The sequence below is a fragment of the Python bivittatus genome, unplaced genomic scaffold, assembly GCF_059951505.1.
Source record: "Python bivittatus isolate LINGU-HERP-01145 unplaced genomic scaffold, Pbiv_v1 ctg000310_np1212, whole genome shotgun sequence".
NCBI classification, from domain to species: Eukaryota; Metazoa; Chordata; class Lepidosauria; order Squamata; family Pythonidae; genus Python; species Python bivittatus.
The window spans coordinates 9,261,731-9,280,000 of record NW_028277054.1 but is presented as its reverse complement, the minus strand read 5'-3'; the positions used below and the strand labels follow the sequence as shown (position 1 = coordinate 9,280,000).

Genomic DNA, 18,270 nt, shown 5'->3' with positions numbered 1-18,270 from the left:
GGAAAACATTCCAGGAAAAACGGCAATGGCAAACCACTTCCATAGTATTGCAAGAGAAACCCCTGCATGGACAAGCCGGTGTACCAGGAGTTGAGCTTGATTCAAATGAGACTTTATTTCTTTATTGTGCATCCACTGGAAAGCCTTGCTGATGAATTTTAGATATTTATTTATATACTAGTTGATATGCCATTCCAGTCAACAATAACTCTGAGCACCTCAATTATGCCATTCAGTACTTGAATTGAAAATACAAAACCATAGTAACAATGACACAATAACAATACTAATCAATCCAACACACACAAAATGTTAGCAGTGGGAAAATCATTACACCAACAAACATTGGATGAACCATCCCAGTTTTCAGGCCCCAAAAACTGGCTGAAACAGCCAGGTCAATGGTGGCTTCACAGAACCCCAGAAACATAGGTAACAATCTGATTGTAGAGGGGGTAGTATTGCAGAGAAGGGGGCAATATGGAAGAAAGACTGCTCCTAAGGTCCCTGTAAATGACATTCCCTGAGAGTAGGGACCCAGAAAGAGCCCACCTCTTAATCTTATCAGGGGGCAGTGGCCATTAGGAGAAGTTGTCCTGGAGATACCAGGTCCCAAGTCATGAAGGTCCCAAGCCAAATCCCACTAGGTAGACCAGACCAGGAAATCAGCTCCAAAGCTAAAGCTAAAGCTACTTGGAGATCAGTTATAATAACAGAATTGTGCAAGTCTAATTGGGCTGTACCTCCTCCCCCTTCTTATACTCCTGTGAATTGGGGAGGTATCTGTCTGAGCCGCTTCTGAATATGTTCTGTTTGTTGTGGACTTAAGATATGTTTCACTCCTTGTTGCGTTTGGTAATGGAGCTTGCATGTCTCCATCAAGGTCATTTTTCTTACTCTCTACAGCCCACCAACTTCTTGAACTGTATCCAAAAGCCAACTGGTAACCGAATTTCTAGTAACATGGAGATCTACCAGTAGATTTCCATTCATATTCCTGCACCCCTACAAAGCAGATGACCAATAATATAGCTTCACCTTTGCCACAAACTCAGATGACAGACAAAACACAGATCTGATCTCAGTCAGAATTATTTCCATAAGAGTCATCCTCCTGCATTTCCTTTTGCCTTCTCTTCAGACCTAAACCACATGAAATAGTTTTGGTCCCTCTGTGCTCGCAGCCGCCGTATCAGTGAGCAGCAGTGACTGCAGCTTGCGTTATCATATTTCCCATCCTTGAGTCATCATGACTGTCAAGCATTAGCCCAGACTCTGTAAGAACCTATATAGGGAAAGAAAAAAAAATCAGAGGAAACTGACAGTGGCCTAAAAGGAGAGACGTGTGGGTTTTTAAGCCTCGAAACTTGAACTGAGGGCAAGGGAGTCTGCAGAGGGGGTCAAAAAACTCAAGATGTTTGATTGAAGTACACCTCTTTTTTATAGGCATCAGTAATGGGCTGTGAGAATGACCTTGGGAGACAGGAGGAAGAGCCACGGCCTAGACAACACTCTGACAAGAGATATCTCAGCCCACAGAAGGAATAGGGGTGGAGAAAGCATCTCAAAAGGGACCCTCCCTAGTTTTCAGGAGAATAAAAGAGAGGGGAGAGGTACTTTCAGACTTGCAAGGTTCTGTTACTGTAGCCTTACAATAAAGGTAGCGTTAGTACTCACGGTTTGTGCTCCTTGTCTGGACTACCTCGAAGAGTGACAGCATCACAATGCGCAGGAAAAAATGGGGTGGGACTTCCATTATATGGTCACAGCTGCCATCTTGACTTTCCTGGCACTTCTCACCAGTGGACACCCTGACTCAAAGTCTATACCAATCTGAACCAGATGTAAGATGTATTTAATCTGTATTTGTGTATTCTGTCCTATAAATTGCTGGGAATTAACATACAGGACCTGTTCTTTTCTTTTTTACATGAGCCAGACAGTTTTACCTAGTTTCTGGAAGCCTATTTGCAATGGAATCAATGTCACCTACAGGGGGAAGCCATTCCAGAGGACTGGGGCCATCATGGAGAAACAACACCTTTGGAATTTGGGCCCACTTGCTTCCCGGAAATGGGACACTCCCAACACTTTATTCTGGGAGGGAGAGATATTTTGGACAGGTTGAATCTGGTTATACCTGGCAGTTGTGATAACATCCAGGCACCAAGCCATATAACTTAAATTGTGCCCAGTAGACAATTGGCAACCAGTGCAGATCTTTCAGCACAGGCATTATATTGTCTCTGAACCTTGCACTATTTAGCCAATTTGCTGCTGCATTTTGCATCAAATGCAGAAGATCTGCCTCTTCCAACTTGGTGCTTATCCTAACCTAGATATCCCCCACATACATCAAGATGTCAACTCCCAGAATTGCCAGCCATTGTTGAAAATTCTGGAAAAAAATTAAGTCCAGACATCTGGAGGGCATACAGGGTGGGGAAGGCCATGATAGACTTCTATAAACGTCAGCCAACATGACCAACAGAAGATTAGATATGGGACCCCAAGTTGTGGAAGCCTGCCTTAATTCTTAATGGAGCTGGTACTTTGGACTATCAGATCCTTCCCAAGGATCTAGGATAAAATTATTACTATTATTATGTTGTTGTTGTTGTTTGCTCCTTCTCTTCTACAATGGAGCATATGTTCAGATCCCTTAAAAGAAGTACGCGAGATAGCATAATCGTTCTGCTGGTAGAATTTTAAAAAAGCTCACGCCAATCTTCTGCCCTCCATCTGAAGGCAGACCAAACCTCTTTTCTGAGAAAGTCGCACAATCTCACCACAAATATGCCGCAGGCAGTGATATCGCTGCCTCCTGTGAGTAAGGAAATGTCAATGTGCAGTTAATGTTGCTGTTTTAGGGAGCGAACGAAATTTCCACTACAACTTCCTACATTTCAAAACTTGCATTGGCCAGAAATTCTCTGAACTGTGACATCACCAGCTGTGGGTTAGCACGTCAGAGTTCCTGTTTCCGGCATCCTTCCTTCTTTGGTGCCAGTGTTCTTCTTCCTTCTAATGTTAACAAAGGCGAAAGAGGGGGGAAAGGACTTCTTCAGGCTCAGAGGGACTTCTCACCTTCCTGTCCCACCTGTTACATGTTGATGCATCAAACCATGTATGTGGCAGCCAAACTCACATAAATGAGATTCTGGGCGGTGTTAAAACAACAGCAACAGTTATCAGATGATCAAGAACCTTCAATATCCATTACATCTCAACAATCATCCTGGCCCCAACACTCGGGGAGGGGGAAATCAAGTTTTTAATGCCATTCTAAAAACCAACAGGGTGCAGGCCAACCATCTATACATTACTGGGAGGGTGTGATGAAATTGGAGAAGGAGGCACTTTGTGCATTACTGTGAGCTCCTGAAGCTAAATGGGAAAACGCTCTGATGAATTAGTAAATAACTAACCAATGAGCACGCCATAATCTATTTGATTTTTCTATGTGTTGATTAACGCATTTAAGATTTTTTTTTCTTAAAAAAAAAAAAATCCACGATTTGAGGTGTCTGAGATTGCCTAGGTTGGTGCTTGTACGTAGGTGATTAGGCTCCATCTGTTTTAATCTATCGAAAGTTAGAAAGCCTTGTGGATCTCTTGCAATGGTCTGGAGATCTACTTGGGCACCCCAGGCTACACCTCCCAGTCCCGCAGAAGTTCTGTAAAATTGCTGGTTAGGGTGGAAAAAGTACCGCTCTGCTATGAAACTTTCAGTGGTTGAGCTCTGACTTAGTCAGAATATCCTCTACTTCAGTGTTTCTCAGCCTCAGCAACTTTAAGATGTGTGGACTTCAACTCCCAGAATTCCCCAGCCAGCATGGCTGGCTGGGGAATTCTGGGAGTTGAAGTCCACACATCTTAAAGTTGCTGAGGCTGAGAAACACTGCTCTACTTATTTCTTTGAGAACCTTCCTAAAATTCATTTCAACTGAAGGGCAGTACTGAAAAGTTCCCCACGAGTAAATAAAAAAGATGGCGGCAATGATCTTCATTTTCTGGAATGAGGGAACAGGGTTAACTCAGGTGAACAGGCTGGAAAGAGGACAAAAAAGAGATTTGAGAGGGGAGGGCTTAAAACAAAGCTCTTGTTTAGCATCTAAACTTACTGGCCTGCAATGCTAGAAATGCACAGGCAGAGAAACCACTTCTACTTTCTAAACGCTTCAGCAGAAACTGGTCATGTCTTTTCAGTGTTTATCGTCTCAGTGGAGCGCTAAAACCATCTGCTGTTCCACCGGGCCACCCTTTCCAGACCTGGTAAGTAAAGAACATCAAGACAGAGAGAAGGTGAGCATTTTCCAGCTGCTGTTATGTAAGGTAGGATTGCGTGCATCAAATACAGCACCGGAATCAAATAAAGCCTATTCTGAATCCTTACAAAACATTACAGGGATGAGAAAAGCAATGTGGATTGCTTTGTGTCCAGCTGAGCTGGGCAAACAGACAAGATGTGTGGTGTCTCACGTCCGAAGTGTACGATGCAGAGGCTTGGAAAAGGTAGCTTCACAAGGCCTTCCCTGGCCTACTGCCCTTTGGGATGGGTTGGACTACCCCTCCCATGATCCTCAGCCAGACATTCTGTTGGCTGGCCAGATGGGCACTTAAGTGCTGTGCCCCAAGCTGAAGAAAGGTAGCTGAAATCTTCACAACCAGGTTTGCGCATGATGCTAATTAACCATGGTTTTGTTCACGCCCAGTTTATTGATGAAACCATTCTATCTGTGTTAGCATCCCGCACAGAGCTAAAACCAAGCAATTCAGATTAAGGATGGCCCCTGAGCTACTTCAGTGGGAAACAGGAACACAGAACTTTGGACTGTCTTCTACCAAAGGAGAGCCACAGTCCTTGATTTCAATACAGGCTGTTTCTTTGTTGTACTGAAAGGTGTGGGGTGGGTTGTTTGGGTACGCCAATCGCCGAGAGGGGACCCAGGAGTGGCAGCTGGTCTTGTTGACAACCTTTCCATTCAAGCAGACACAAAAAGGGGGGATTTAATCAGGTAATGTTAACAAGCCATTAAAAAAAAAAAAACTTTTTTGCAATGACAACAGATTCCTGACACTTCTGTTCTTTCTCAGGTGCACCATGCTAATGAGTAACGAAAAATAGGAACCTGTCAAACAGGTCTTTGTGACCTCTTGATGGAACACCTCCAGCTGGCCCTGAGTCACGCTTACAACTACCCACCCCAGGCCAAGGCTGAGGCGCAAGGAACATGAAGCCAGTCGACTGGTGCTTTCAGAGAAGACTTCTGCAGAAGGGCTTCACTTCAGGGCTTCTGCGCTATGTGCAGGGGAACTGGGGGCTCTATGTTGCAAAGAGTGTTGCTTCAAGGGGTGGTCAGAAGACATCCCTTTGCTTGAGTTCAATGCTTTGAGATGAGTTAATGTCCCTAAATCTGGCTGAGAATTTAACAAAAGTTTTCTTCCCTGCAGGCTCCTGTTTTTCTGTCTTACTTTCAGAGCACTTGGGAATTTCTTTCCAGTTTCTCATGGTGGTATTTTTGGGCTGACTTATACTTGGAGTTGGTGGTGGGCACTGTGGTTGTCAGTTAACTGTTAACATCTCTCCATTATTCTGCAGCCTCCCTGGCTACTCATACCTTCCACTCTATGAACAGTTCCCTCCTGATAATCTCCTTTGGGATTTAAGCATGGGAAGCTACCATCAGACCATCAGACAGAGGAGCATACCATGAAAAACTGGACATTGACCTCATAAGTCAGTAAGTATAAGAATAACCAAGTGCATTTCACTCCGGGACTCTGACCCCTTGACAAAAATGCTGAAAGCCAATTCTTTTTCAGCACAGTACATGGGAATGGGTAGAAAAGAATATAGGACAATTTTCCTGCATGGCATGAATTTGAATCTGTCTTCTTCCACACTGTCCACACTGTATAGCCACAGTTAATATTTGGATAGCAGCATCAGTGGTATGGTTAGGTTAGGACAGGAGTCTGGGAAGTTGTCCAGAACACCGTTCAGCAGAATAAGCAGGAGCCGTGGCATCTGCAGATGGGATCAGAATCTGCAAAATGGCAGACATGGTGTTGCAATCAATCCTCCACCGCTAAGCGCATACATGTCCAAAAGGGATGGGGTTTCAGTCATGATGCCACACCTGCCATCTTGAGATCACACCCACACATGCGCGCACATGGGCACCTTGGAACAAGAAAGCCTCAGATACAGCAAGGCTGGATCAATGATGGCATATCTGGGGGACCACACTCCAAAGAGTAGGCAAATCCTGGACAAAATTTAACTTAGTACAGTTGAATTTTAAGATTAATTAAGTAAAAAATAATTACGCATGGTTAATAGGATTACAGACAGCAACTATTTTCATTTGGTGAGAGGACAGCTACATCTGCAGAAACACTGTGCCATTTCTGATCACTTCCTTTTCCTTGTGAGTATCCTCTCTGAGTCGGTATCACCCCTGAATCCTGACCCCACCTAATTTATTGTGACTGTAAGTATCCTGGAATAAGTTTTTGATTTTTAACATTGCCCATTAAAGGCAACAGCAGTAGTACAGACAGGCTGTGTTCACAAAACACATTTAACATGGCTACTGAGCAGATCCATGTTCTGGAATCCCTCTGGGAAATCCACCATCCACGAACCAGATAGGCTGGGCTTATATGTGCTAAGTCACACAGATGTCAAACCTGATACCTTGAAACTAACCAAGCTTAGCTGCTGATGTAAAGGAAGTCCCTAGATTTGTAGTTTACTTGCTGAAATGGGTTTTGTGAACATATCAGTTCACAACTAAGAATGAAAGAAGGACAGAAAATGAAAGCGCTTGTGAAATATGGGAGGCTCTTAGTGCCATAAAAAGGCCAAGTTGGCACTTCTTATCACTGTTTTATTTACAGAATGTGCAACAATTCCCAAGTTATGCAGTGTTAAATTTATGATAGAGTTACCAAGATTCAAGGTTTCCCTTTGACAACCTTCTGTCGCTGTGCAAACTCTCAATGCCAAGACATAGGAGGCAGCCAGATGGCCCTACTTGTTTCATTGCATAGGACCCTATGTAGGGAACACCTGCAAGCATGGGTTCTGGAGTTTTTGCCCACCCCTTAACAGCAGCTTCAGACTGGGTCATGTCACCAGGAGGGAGGAGACATTAAACTCCACCTAATGGAGCCCGCAGCAGCCTCCTGAGCCACTGCCCCATTGCCTCCTGCAATTAGAGTACAGTGACCATATTTTCCTGGCAAAAATAAAGGACAAACCTGAAAAAGGGGCAAATCTGAAATTGGTTGATTAGGATAAAAAATGTTATGTTTATAACTTTGCTTTACAAAGGAAAATTCGAGAGCCAAACCAAGGAAAACTTTACAAAAGGGCATATTCTAATAAAAATATCTAAAATCGAACAGTATATGTAAATTGATTTTTAAAAGACCATTCAATTTCCATATTTTTCACATGAATGTGAAAGACTGCATGAAGCGGCACCATTTGTATGGTGAAAGTTAAAAGGACCAAAATAAAGGACAAAAGTGAGATTTTGAACAATAAATCAATCTAAAGGACAGCTTTCTGATATAAAGGACTGTCTTTTATAAAAAAGGATGGACGGTCACTGTAAATTAGAGGATTTTTTGCTGGTTGTTTTTCTCAGTGGCCCCTGGCTGGGTCCAGCCCATTCTCAAATGCCATCTTTCTGATGTTGGTTTCTCTTATCAGACCAAATGGGATCCTGTTGTCTTCAGGTTTTGGAGTCTTATTCTGCTAAGGCAAAAACCTACAGATTTACAGATTGAAAGAGTCCTGAGCCCTTTGCCTAATTTCTCGCCACCAGTGTTTCTCAACCTTGGCCACTTTAAGCCATGTGGACTTCAACTCTCAGAATCCCCCAGCCAGCACTGCTCCCCAGCATTCTGAGTTGGATGGCAAAGAATCATAAAAAGGTTTGAAAAGGTGGGCCCTCATCATGTAATAGATGGAAACCCCAGCCCCCAACCTTTTTTTATAAAATACATGATTGCCCAAATCTCCCCAGATCCCCAGGTTTTGCCAGATGTCTCATGGGATTCCAGAATTTTTTTTTTATCACCTATTTTATCACGGGGGAGCCGATACTATTTGCATCCCCACAGCTGTCCTTGTGACATATCCCACCGCAGTCCCAATGGGCCCCTTTGCTTCCCTAATTCACCATTCATAATTTTCCACCTCCTCCACTTCCAAGATAGCAGGGGTAGCCCCAAATGCAAAAATCCCTGCCCTCCAGAGGCATCTGCGGGGGAAGGGAGGGTAAGCCGCCCAGAGTCACCCTCTGGGGGTGGTGGGTGGCATACAAATTTAATAATAAATAAATAAATAAATAAATAAATAAATATGATGAAAACAGCGCTGTGTCGTCGCCATGCAAGCCCCGCCCCATCCCTACATGCTTCATGACAATGCGTGCGGTACAAAAGGCGTGAAGCTTCCGTCACCATAGTGCCCCGCTGCTCTGGGGACTTTAACGGAACCATCAGATTCTGCTGATGCCTCTACCCCCCCTCCAGCTGCAAGAGCAAACAACATCTGTTTCGGCCAATCCAAAGCTCAACCGTGCACAAGGTAACATGTGAAAGGCAGTTCCTGGCCATGAGCCATTGGCTCAACCCATCCGGTCTTCGCCCTGTAATGGACATCTCCACCCAGTGAAGACATAGGAGATGTATCATTTTTTTAAAAAAGAATACTACTACTAATAATAATATATTTGAGCATAGAAGCGTGTCCACCCTCCTGTTACTAAGGCATCAAAAGCTTGTCAGACAGATTCTACCACAACGCAGCAGCAGACGCGCTCTGACTGACAAAATCTGGCAGCAGAAGGCTGAGTCTTTGAAAAAGGTCAGCTAGAGCTGAGAAACCTGCATAATTCTTTGGTCAAAGTGACTCCTGTCACATCTCTTCCACACTTGAACCATCTGTATATTGGCTTACACTTACACTATCTCTCTCTCACCCAATAAGCTCAGACACAAACTTTTATATAAAAGGAATGGGCCATGTACAGCCCTTGCCCTAATTTCATGCAACCTTCAGCATACTTTCACACATTCTTTTAATGCTTAAATGAAAAGAAAATAGAAAAAAAAAACTCCTTGGTGCGGAGGAGGAGGAAGAGAAAGGAGAGGAAAAAATAGAAGGCAAGAAAAAAAAATATCCTGGAGAGGAGGCAGAAAGAGCAGAAAACTGGGGCAGAGAAAAACTGAAGGTGGAACATCCAGGAACATATGTGGGCACCTCTAATGGGCATCTTGATGTCCTCAACCAAGCTTTGCCCCTGCTGCCCACTGACAATGGGGGTGATGGGACAGGGTTCTCCACCATACCAGAAGACCACAGACCAGCAGAAATGGTCCAGACTAGATCACGTAACGCATGGCTCTCTCTTCTAACATCCTGTTGCCACTCTGAAGCATCAGACACCTGAAACAACTGCTTCACTCTTCCTAACAGTAGAGCCGGTTCTGTTGGATGTTGGGTTTTCCCACTACACCATAAGGTGGGCTGCAATGCCTAGGATTCTTCCATAAGTTTCACACCAGGGATCTGCCTTCTTCATTTGAAATCGATTTGGGCCAGATGTCTGCATACATAGTGGGCTGCCAGGGTCAAATGGGAGACTAACTGCTTAAGAAGTCCACAGACATCATCCAAGTTTCCATTATTGGGAGATATCAATATAATAAACATATGATAGCTTAATGCACTTGAGGCAAATAAAGGCTTATTTCCACATTCCAGGGAGAATGCTTGCTTGGCCAGGGCTGGGCAACTGGAGGCTCTCCAGAGGTTGCTAAACTACAACTCCCAGCAGAACAAGCTACTGGTGACCAATGATGAAGGATGCTGGTAGGTATAGTTCAGCAACACCTAGAAAGCCAGTAAGTGCCACCTTCTCAGTTCTTTGCTGACATGACAAAACCATGTCTCAGTTGTAACTTGACCTTGCACCGCATCCCAGGCAGGTATGACGTACTTTCTTCATCCTGCTCATGGGGGAGAGGTGCTTAATTAGACTGTGCAAGAATTTGCTGCGCACATTTATGTCCAGCAAATACCAACTATCAGCAAAGGCGGGCTCCTTACAAATCCCTCTGCAGACAAATGAGGCTGGGGGAAGCCACCATATGGCCCAAAATGGCTGCTCTCCAGCCAAGGCATTAACTTGACACGGGACTCCCGTCAACTGCTTCTTTTCCCTTTTAATTAAAAGCAAACATCAAGCAGGAAGCATAGCAGGAAACCTAGTCAGTACAGCAGACCACAAAAAAAAAAAAAAAAAGGGCCAAGAGGAAAGTAAATACAAGCAAAGAAATTCAGGAAGTTTGCACTTTTCTCGAGCTACTTGAGTCCCTTGTGGGCCAACCGGGGGGGGGGGGGGGAGGCCCAGCTCCAACCAACCAGCAGCCCCACTGAAGGATAACAGAGACAGACTGATAACACAACCCAACAGAAGAGTTGTTTTTCCTGTTTTTGTGTGGGTTTTCTGAAGGGTTACATAGACAACCTTATCAATTGCTTTTAGGCAAAAGAAATACAAAAATTTGTACTCTCTCTGCAATCCCCAAACTGATTCAATAAAAACCCCAGGCGGTTCTGTAGGTCTTTCCTTTCTTTAATCCAGCTAGTTCATTTGGACAATGGGAGGCAATGATTTAGAACAGACTTCTCCGATCCGCTGCTTCTGAGAAGTGTTGGATCTGAAGTCTCATAATCTCAAGCAACACAAGGCCAGTAGGATTGGGTTATGGGAGAGTTGAAGTCCAACGCATCTGGAGGGTGGCTCTAGTGGGGTTGAAAAGCTAGCAGTTCCCATTTCCTGACTTTCTCACGTGTGGCTCTGGGCAAGTCACATAACTCTCCCGTGAGTCAGAAGGAGGTGACCTTATCTAACCACCCGGGCAGAAAGAAGTCATTCTACCTGCCCCTTGGCAACCTGCCCCATTATGTAAGTGTGGAGTTCAGCCCTGAGAATGTTTACCTCCCATGAGGATCCAGCCATGCCAGAACAGTCCTGATCGACTGTGTAGTTCTGCAAGAATAGATCTCTTTTGGATGGCTACACCTCACTCCTTTGGGAAAGACAAAGGCTGATGTGGGAAGAAAATGGGGCAAAGTGGGCAGCATTGCATCATGCTTGGGAGGGGATGGTGCTTTCTCCCTCCCCACCCCCATGTTTAGGGAGAAAAACCTGGACATTATTATTCATTCAAAAATCAATTTGCCTCAAAATGACAGAAAGCTTTGCCACTGATTTTTGGCAATTGAAGGAGACACTAGGGAATATAAAAAAAATAGAGGCCATCTGCAGCCCTAGGGACCTAGGTTGACCACCCCTGGTTTAAGTTATATGGACTCTGTGATGGGACCCCAAATGGCAGGGCCAAAGAGAGGCATTATTGGACATATATGGATACCCATACTTCACTGGGGAGGGCAGCACTGTCATTCCCTGAGTCCCTGGTCCTGCTGCTCCTATGTCTTGCTTCATTGTCTGTTTGCCCATCTTCTCTAAGCAGGCAGGCAGAATCACAATGAAGGGGTAAAGCTACCTCTCCCTTTGCTCTTCCCTCCCGGCAGCTCTTGGGATTGTCCCCCAGATGAGAACAAGTGAATGGGCAGCAACTGGCAGCAGCAAGAAGGCTTTGGGCATTCCCGAAAGATGGCCATATGTTTACAGAGGACAGTCTATAACAGTTCTCTTGGCAGAACTGTTGGAGGGCAAATGTCTGCCTGAAGGCCTCCTTTGTTTCTCAGTTCTCAGCCAGCCAAGCCAATTTAGTGAGGGAAGAATGGTGAACCCACCCTATGACATTTGTCAATTGACTCTTTTCCCCGACATGATTCCAAGCTGTCATGAAACACAGAGAGAGGAGCTTTCCACTATAGGGACCAGCTCATGGATAAGCAGTCATGGGTGTGAACACACATCCGTGCATTCCATCATTTATATACATAACAGTGGTGTTTCCAAAGGCAAAAACAATCATTACACCATTAAACAATTAATTGTCTTAGTCATCATCCTTTTGGAAAACCAAAATCCATTTCTCAGATCACCCATCCCATCCACCTGCCAGGACAGGCCCAGTTTAAACAGAGGAATCTACCAAAAATGGAGTCAGAGGTCAAGGACAAACATTTCTGCAGCACAGATGGATAAGACATTCCTGCCAGGACCCATCCTTCTACAGTGTCTGATAGTGATATGCCCCGGAGTGCTGTTTATAAAGTTCTACTGCATTTTCTTTGCCAGTTCTCAGTCAAGTTGGGGAAAGAGAATAGTTTCCAAAGACAAAGAGAATTGAGTGCAATTCTGATAGCTGGAACATAGTATTCTTGAATTTATTTAGCAATGAGGTACCCAAGTATTGAGTGAGTAAGTCTTATCTTCCACTAAACAGTCATGCTACCATTCAACCCCAAGAGAAGACATCCGTAACTCCCTCTGGGGGACATTTTCCGGCTGGGCAGTAGCGGTAGAGTAGAAAGTTTCAGAGTTATGGAAAGCAGTGTGTTAGAAAAAGCCACACCAGCAGTCTGGGGTCTGCAAGGATATGGTCAAAGAATTCAAGATGGCAGCCACAATGGTACAATCAAAGCTCCCATTGTTTTTTACATGCACCATGGGCAGGACTTCCATAGCACCGCTGAGGCTGCCATCTTGATTCTTTTGACCATACCCTGCAGACACACCCAGGTCTATCACCTCCAGTGGTAAAGCCAGCCCAAAAACACCACCCTGAGCAATTGGAAAGAAATTCTCCAGCGTCCTGAGAAGAAGGTAGAAAAACAAAAACCTGGAGGGAAGACAACTCATATTAAATTGCAAGCTGGATTTGGCCAGAGCATGAACTGAAACGGTCCTCTGCCGATCCTTTACAAGGAACGCACCCTACGTCTCTCCAAGTCCTTAAGGCTGTGGGTGCAGAAGCCATGAAGAAAGCCCTCTCCATGCAGCCAAAATGGGCCATCCCAAGGGACATTTCCAAAGAGCGCGAACACACTCTGCTCCCCAGGGGATGGATTCTTTTCCTTCAAGCATGCTTCATCCTCAGGCTGCGGCTCAAAAAATGGTTGGCCTTCTAAAAATATTTAAGAGGAGAAGATCTGTTAAATACAGCCCGGGTTACTTCCAAATGAGCGTGCTTAGCTGCACGAGCCAACTGCCAAGGCCCTCGTAAGTCAGTCAGTGCAAAGCAACTACAGTTGAAACAGAAGGAGCCCGATGTGTTTATATTTCAGTGTACTAAATGTTTATCAGCTAAGTTAAATTTTAATAAACCGATGAGGGGTAAATAAGTGGCAGGTGCCTGCTTCCCAGGACATTTTGTTCTCACTGGCCAGAAGGCTGGAAGAGAGCTTACTTCTTCTTGGAATGAAAATGAAAAGAAGCCTTTTGCATGCATGCTTTTATTTGCACAGATAAAAAGAGGGAAAGCATTAGAGTGGTTTACCTTCACAACAAGAAAGGGGAAAAAAAATCAGAATATTCCAACAAGTGGAACTCAACCCTTGTGCCTTTTCTAAACCAGCAGTTGTGATTTTAATTGGGAGAGTTGGAGGAGGGATCCCTTCAAAACTTCTAACTTAACACTGTACTTCACCCTTTATTTCCTTTGTGTTCATGGTGTGCAATATATTCAATTCTCTCTATAGACCGGTTTCAATGCTCTTTTACAAATAGCACCCTCAGGGAACCTGGTTGCATGACAACGGCATGAGGTCACCATTTCTCACCTCCCCGGGATTTATATTTATAGATTATTTTCTGGCCCATGTGGCTACCTCCCCCCCATTTTCCAACCCCATCCTCACTTCTAGTATGTTTTGCCTTTGTTTGTGTTCAGTGCTGAGACCAGATTGTGGCATCTGCTTCCCCTACTTCTGGGGCTGGTGTAAATTTAATTATTTTTTAGAATTATACCTGCCACTATCCGAAGAGTGTGAGCTGTTCTTGACAGCCATCAAAACTATAATAAAACACCCACAAAAGTACACTAAAACATTCATAATATATATGATAAAATAAATAATAAAATAAAATAACCCAGGGCATCATGTCATCTTCCATAGGTTCTCTGAAACAATTCCATGTTTAAATGCTTATGGAAAGCCAACAATGGGTAAGGGGATCCATGGGGTGGGTGAAAAAGTCAAATGATGGCCATGCCCACAATTGAAGCCCCATCTTTTTTTTAAATATATATTGTAGACACCATCTTGACTTTTTGACCTTCCCAATGGATGCCCTTGAATGAGGAGGCCAATTTGATTTCCAGCAGAAGGCTGTTCTGTAGCACAGGTATCCCTGCTGAGAAGCAGCAGAGAAGCGCTCCCCCCAGTGTCCCACCCAAGTGAAGGACATTTTTGGCTTGACTGAGATTTGGTTGCATTCAATGTTAACCCAACAAGATTGATTGGATCTGACAAACTGAATGCCCACTGGTTGCTATGGTCCATTCTGTATATAATTCAGTCTGCATCAAAGGTGTCCCTCAAATACCTAACACATTTATGACATTACTTGTCCATAGCCCTCAGTTTGGGAATCAACAAACAACAATGCTCTGAGCAAAGCCTCATTCTGTTTACATGGCATAGTGATACTTGTTTTCTGATGAGTTTCCATAATAGTGGCAGGATCTATTCCCCAAGTAGTAACAGCCATTACAGCCTAACGATCCAGGCTCACTACACAGTGTATTTTTATCCAATGTGTTCCATTTCATTATCACTGAGCCTGCCTTTAAAGTGCATTGCATTTAAAATTTAAAATTCAGAATTGCATTGCACAAATCCCCCCCCCTTTTTTTCTTTTGTTAGTTTTCCTGAGGTCCATGGAGCTCAGGTCAAATTTATTTTGCTTCACAAGGACATCCCAAGTGAAATTCAGCAGTGAATGAAGGGCATCTCTCACCTGAAGACTGTGGTAGAAATGAGATTCTTTGTAGTTTCAAGAGCCAGTTCCCCATGCTGATCAGAAAGTCCAACATGTTCAAGCAGACCTTTGCAATTTCCCCAAGGATGTCATAGGGTGATCTCAGACTGACTGTAGTGTAGAAGAAGTTCAGTTATAGATGCCAATATGACACCAGCAACAATCTACACTGGGGAAGACTCTCCATGTCACGTCCTTTTTTGCTTTAGCTTTTTTTTAAGCATAGGAAAGTAGAACAAAAGGGTTGTCTCTGCTCCAAGGTACAGATCCCTATGTATTGGTTGCAATAACCAGGGGGTGGTCTATCTTCAGTTTTTCTTTCCTTCGACAAAACAGTTTCCCCTTTTCTCCGTCAGTCGAAGAATGATGGAGAATGTCTTTAGAATATGTGCACGTGGCTTCCACAGGCATCCTTCCTGGGAACTAGTGACCAGGGAAATTCTTGATTGGATCCTCATTCTTTAAAAGGAACATTTGTCCTAGAGTTGGTCCCCCATTTGTAGCTCGTTGATTGTGCTGCAAAAAGAAAAAAAACGGCTTCAGATGTTATCACCTCTTTGAACCACTTTGAAAGAACAGTGTTCTCCAGTCCAAAATGTCCAGAGAAATGGTTGGGATATCTGTATCATCCTTCCCTACCTTGCTTCCCTACAAATCAGTGTTTCTCAACCTTGGCAACTTCAAGATGTGTGGACTTCAACTCCCAGAATTCTTGAAGTTGCCAAGGTTGACTTCAACTCCCACACATCTTGAAGTTGCCAAGGTTGAGAAACGCTGCTCCAAATGTTTTCAGTTACAACTCTCCTGAGCCCCAGACAACATGACCAAGAGTCAAGGATGATGGGAATTGCAATCCAAAATGTCCAGGGGACAAGAAGTTAGAGAAGGATGGCCTAGGTTGTAGCCAAACCAAAGAGCCTTCTTGTACTTAAAAAAAACAAACTAACCAAAGACATAAATTATCCTTTCCAGATATGACACAAATTGGTTCCTAGCTGGCATAACCGATGGGGATTGCTGAAAGTTGACATGCAGTTTTGTTGGGGGCGGGGGGGGGGGGAGGATAATATCCCTTGGATGCAGTGTATTATAATTTATATCCTCATTAGCTTGGTGGATTGCTAACAAGGAAGTTACAGGACAGATAAGGATCCCAAAATGAGAATTCAATTAGACCTTAAATATATATAAAGTAAGTATCCCAATCCTTGATAGTTGATCACACAATTAGTTCAACAATACTGAGTTAATTAGCATCTGCAGTTACACAAGACCCTACTTATTCATATGCAGCACCCTTAATAATGGGAGATCAGTGATTTCTTCTACAGTGACCATCCTTAATTTTCCTCCAGAAGTTCCAGTCATTTGGGCCTAAATAGTGATAACGATTCCCTATCCCTTGTGACAATTGTTAATTAATTCAGCATAATTGAATGTTGTCATTACTGACAATTTAGAGAGTTAATACTGAACTTTTTTTTCCTGTGTTTTCAAGGTCTAACTCAGTGTTTTTCAAACTTGGCAACTTGAAGAGGTACGGACTTCAACTCCCAGAATTTTGCTGGCTGGGGAATTCTGGGATTTGAAGTCCACACTTTTTAAAGTTAACAAGGTTGAGAAACACTGCTCTAATGTATTCCAGTATTTCATTCTCATCATAAAGGGTGTCCTCATCTTCTCCGAGATCTAAACTACACAGCAAAACATGTTTTCTGCCCCAGGACAAGGTTCTGAAAACCTCTCTGTGCACAAGCAGCACGCTCCGGAAGGTCAAATCCTGTGAACCAGCAACAGGGGAAAGTTATGAGCTTCTTATCCTGCCTGGGAGTGTCCAAGAGATCCTCCAACACAGTTTCTCAACCTTGGCAACTTGAAGATGTGTGGACTTCAACTCCCAGAATTCCCCAGGTAGCCAAGGCTGAGAAACACTGCTCCAACATCTCTGCCCATTGATTATGGTGGTTCAGGCTGGAAGATGTTCAAGAACAGCTGCAAGACAGCAAATTCCTCATTCTCCAGGTGAGGCAGAACTTTGGTCTAATCTAGAAGGCCTTTCTTTTTAAAAGCGAGCTTTACAAATGATTTGATACATTTAATTTTTGTAATAGTCTGGCTTTTAGGCTGGCTCCTCTATTATGGCAGCGTACTAGGTATCAGATTGAAAATGGTAATATAAGAAAACCTTTTTTTAAAAAAGCAACTATGAAACCAATACAGTAAAGAATATAGACAGTTCCATCAATGATGATTGGCTGTCAACCCAACAAAACTTCAATGTGCAGGGGCAAGTGTACCTCTGAAAACCAGATGCTGAGGTCTAGCAACATAGTGAACTGTTGTCCTGCTTGCAGGCTTCCCTCAGAAATATCCGGTTGCCCAGTGCTGGAAACATGATCCCGGACTCGATGCTGCTTTGATCCAGCAAGATTCTTTTAGTAGGAATAAGAATAGGAAAAAAAGGGCTGTGTGAACTTTCTCTAAAAAAAAAAAAAAAAACGAGGGACAGTATTAACAGTAAATTCCTATGTGCAAGAAAAAAAAAAATCCTCTGTACGTGTGCTTGTGCACCTGAGGCGATCCCCCGTGGAAGGCAACCTGCCTGAGATGCTCAAGCCAACGAGGTTCCCTAAACAAACTCCCATTATCTTCCTGGACAAATGGAAGTTCGCCTCTATTGGTACAAATGGAATATTCGGAGAACAAGGAAAACAGGGCGCGGTGGGTCCCCCGCAACTGGGATGTTAGGGGCACCTGCCACCCCCTCGCCAGTTAGAGGATGATGGGCGCTGTAAACCAACCCCCCGCGAGGACGCGGGGTGGAAGAAGGTGGTTCGGTGCGCAGCACAAGCGCTCCATCCTCGCCACTAGCTGCGCCCCGAGGAGCACCGTAGAGTTAATAACACGGCCAGGCGCGCCTTCTCGCCGGGCCTCCGCTGGAGAACGCCTCGCCTGCCGCCCCGTCTTCCACCAATCGGCGGAGGAGGTGAGAAGATGGCCAAATCTTGCCCTCGTTTGTTTGCATACAGACGTTGGAGGCGCGCACGCGATCGCGCCGAAGGAACGAAGGAAGGCAAGGGGGGTCACGGCGGGAATCCCTCTCCTAGGTGAGCCGGTGGGGAAGAAGGGAGCGCGTAAGGCGACCCTTCCTCTCTCCGCCGGTGTCAACCTGCGGCAGACCCTCGCCATTGCGCTGCAAGGCCTCGCCTTCGGATGCGAAGGAAAAACAGGTGGGCGGGACCCCGAGACTTCACCTCGGCCCCCAATTCACTCCTTCCGCGGG

General features: G+C 44.4%; 1 long non-coding RNA gene across 2 annotated transcripts; it reads right to left on the bottom strand.

Annotated features, from left to right (window-relative positions):
- Window positions 1-105: 105 nt before the first annotated feature.
- Window positions 106-18,261, bottom strand: LOC112541961 (uncharacterized). 2 transcript variants are annotated; one of them, XR_003085883.2, is made up of 3 exons: window positions 17,285-18,261; window positions 14,967-15,503; window positions 106-1,285 (listed from the first exon to the last, which is right to left on the bottom strand). It is a non-coding gene; the product is annotated as an uncharacterized LOC112541961 (long non-coding RNA). The 2 variants fall into 2 exon arrangements; XR_015796009.1 differs by lacking the exon at window positions 106-1,285 and having other exon boundaries at window positions 13,453-15,503; window positions 17,285-17,467; window positions 18,015-18,261.
- Window positions 18,262-18,270: the final 9 nt, after the last annotated feature.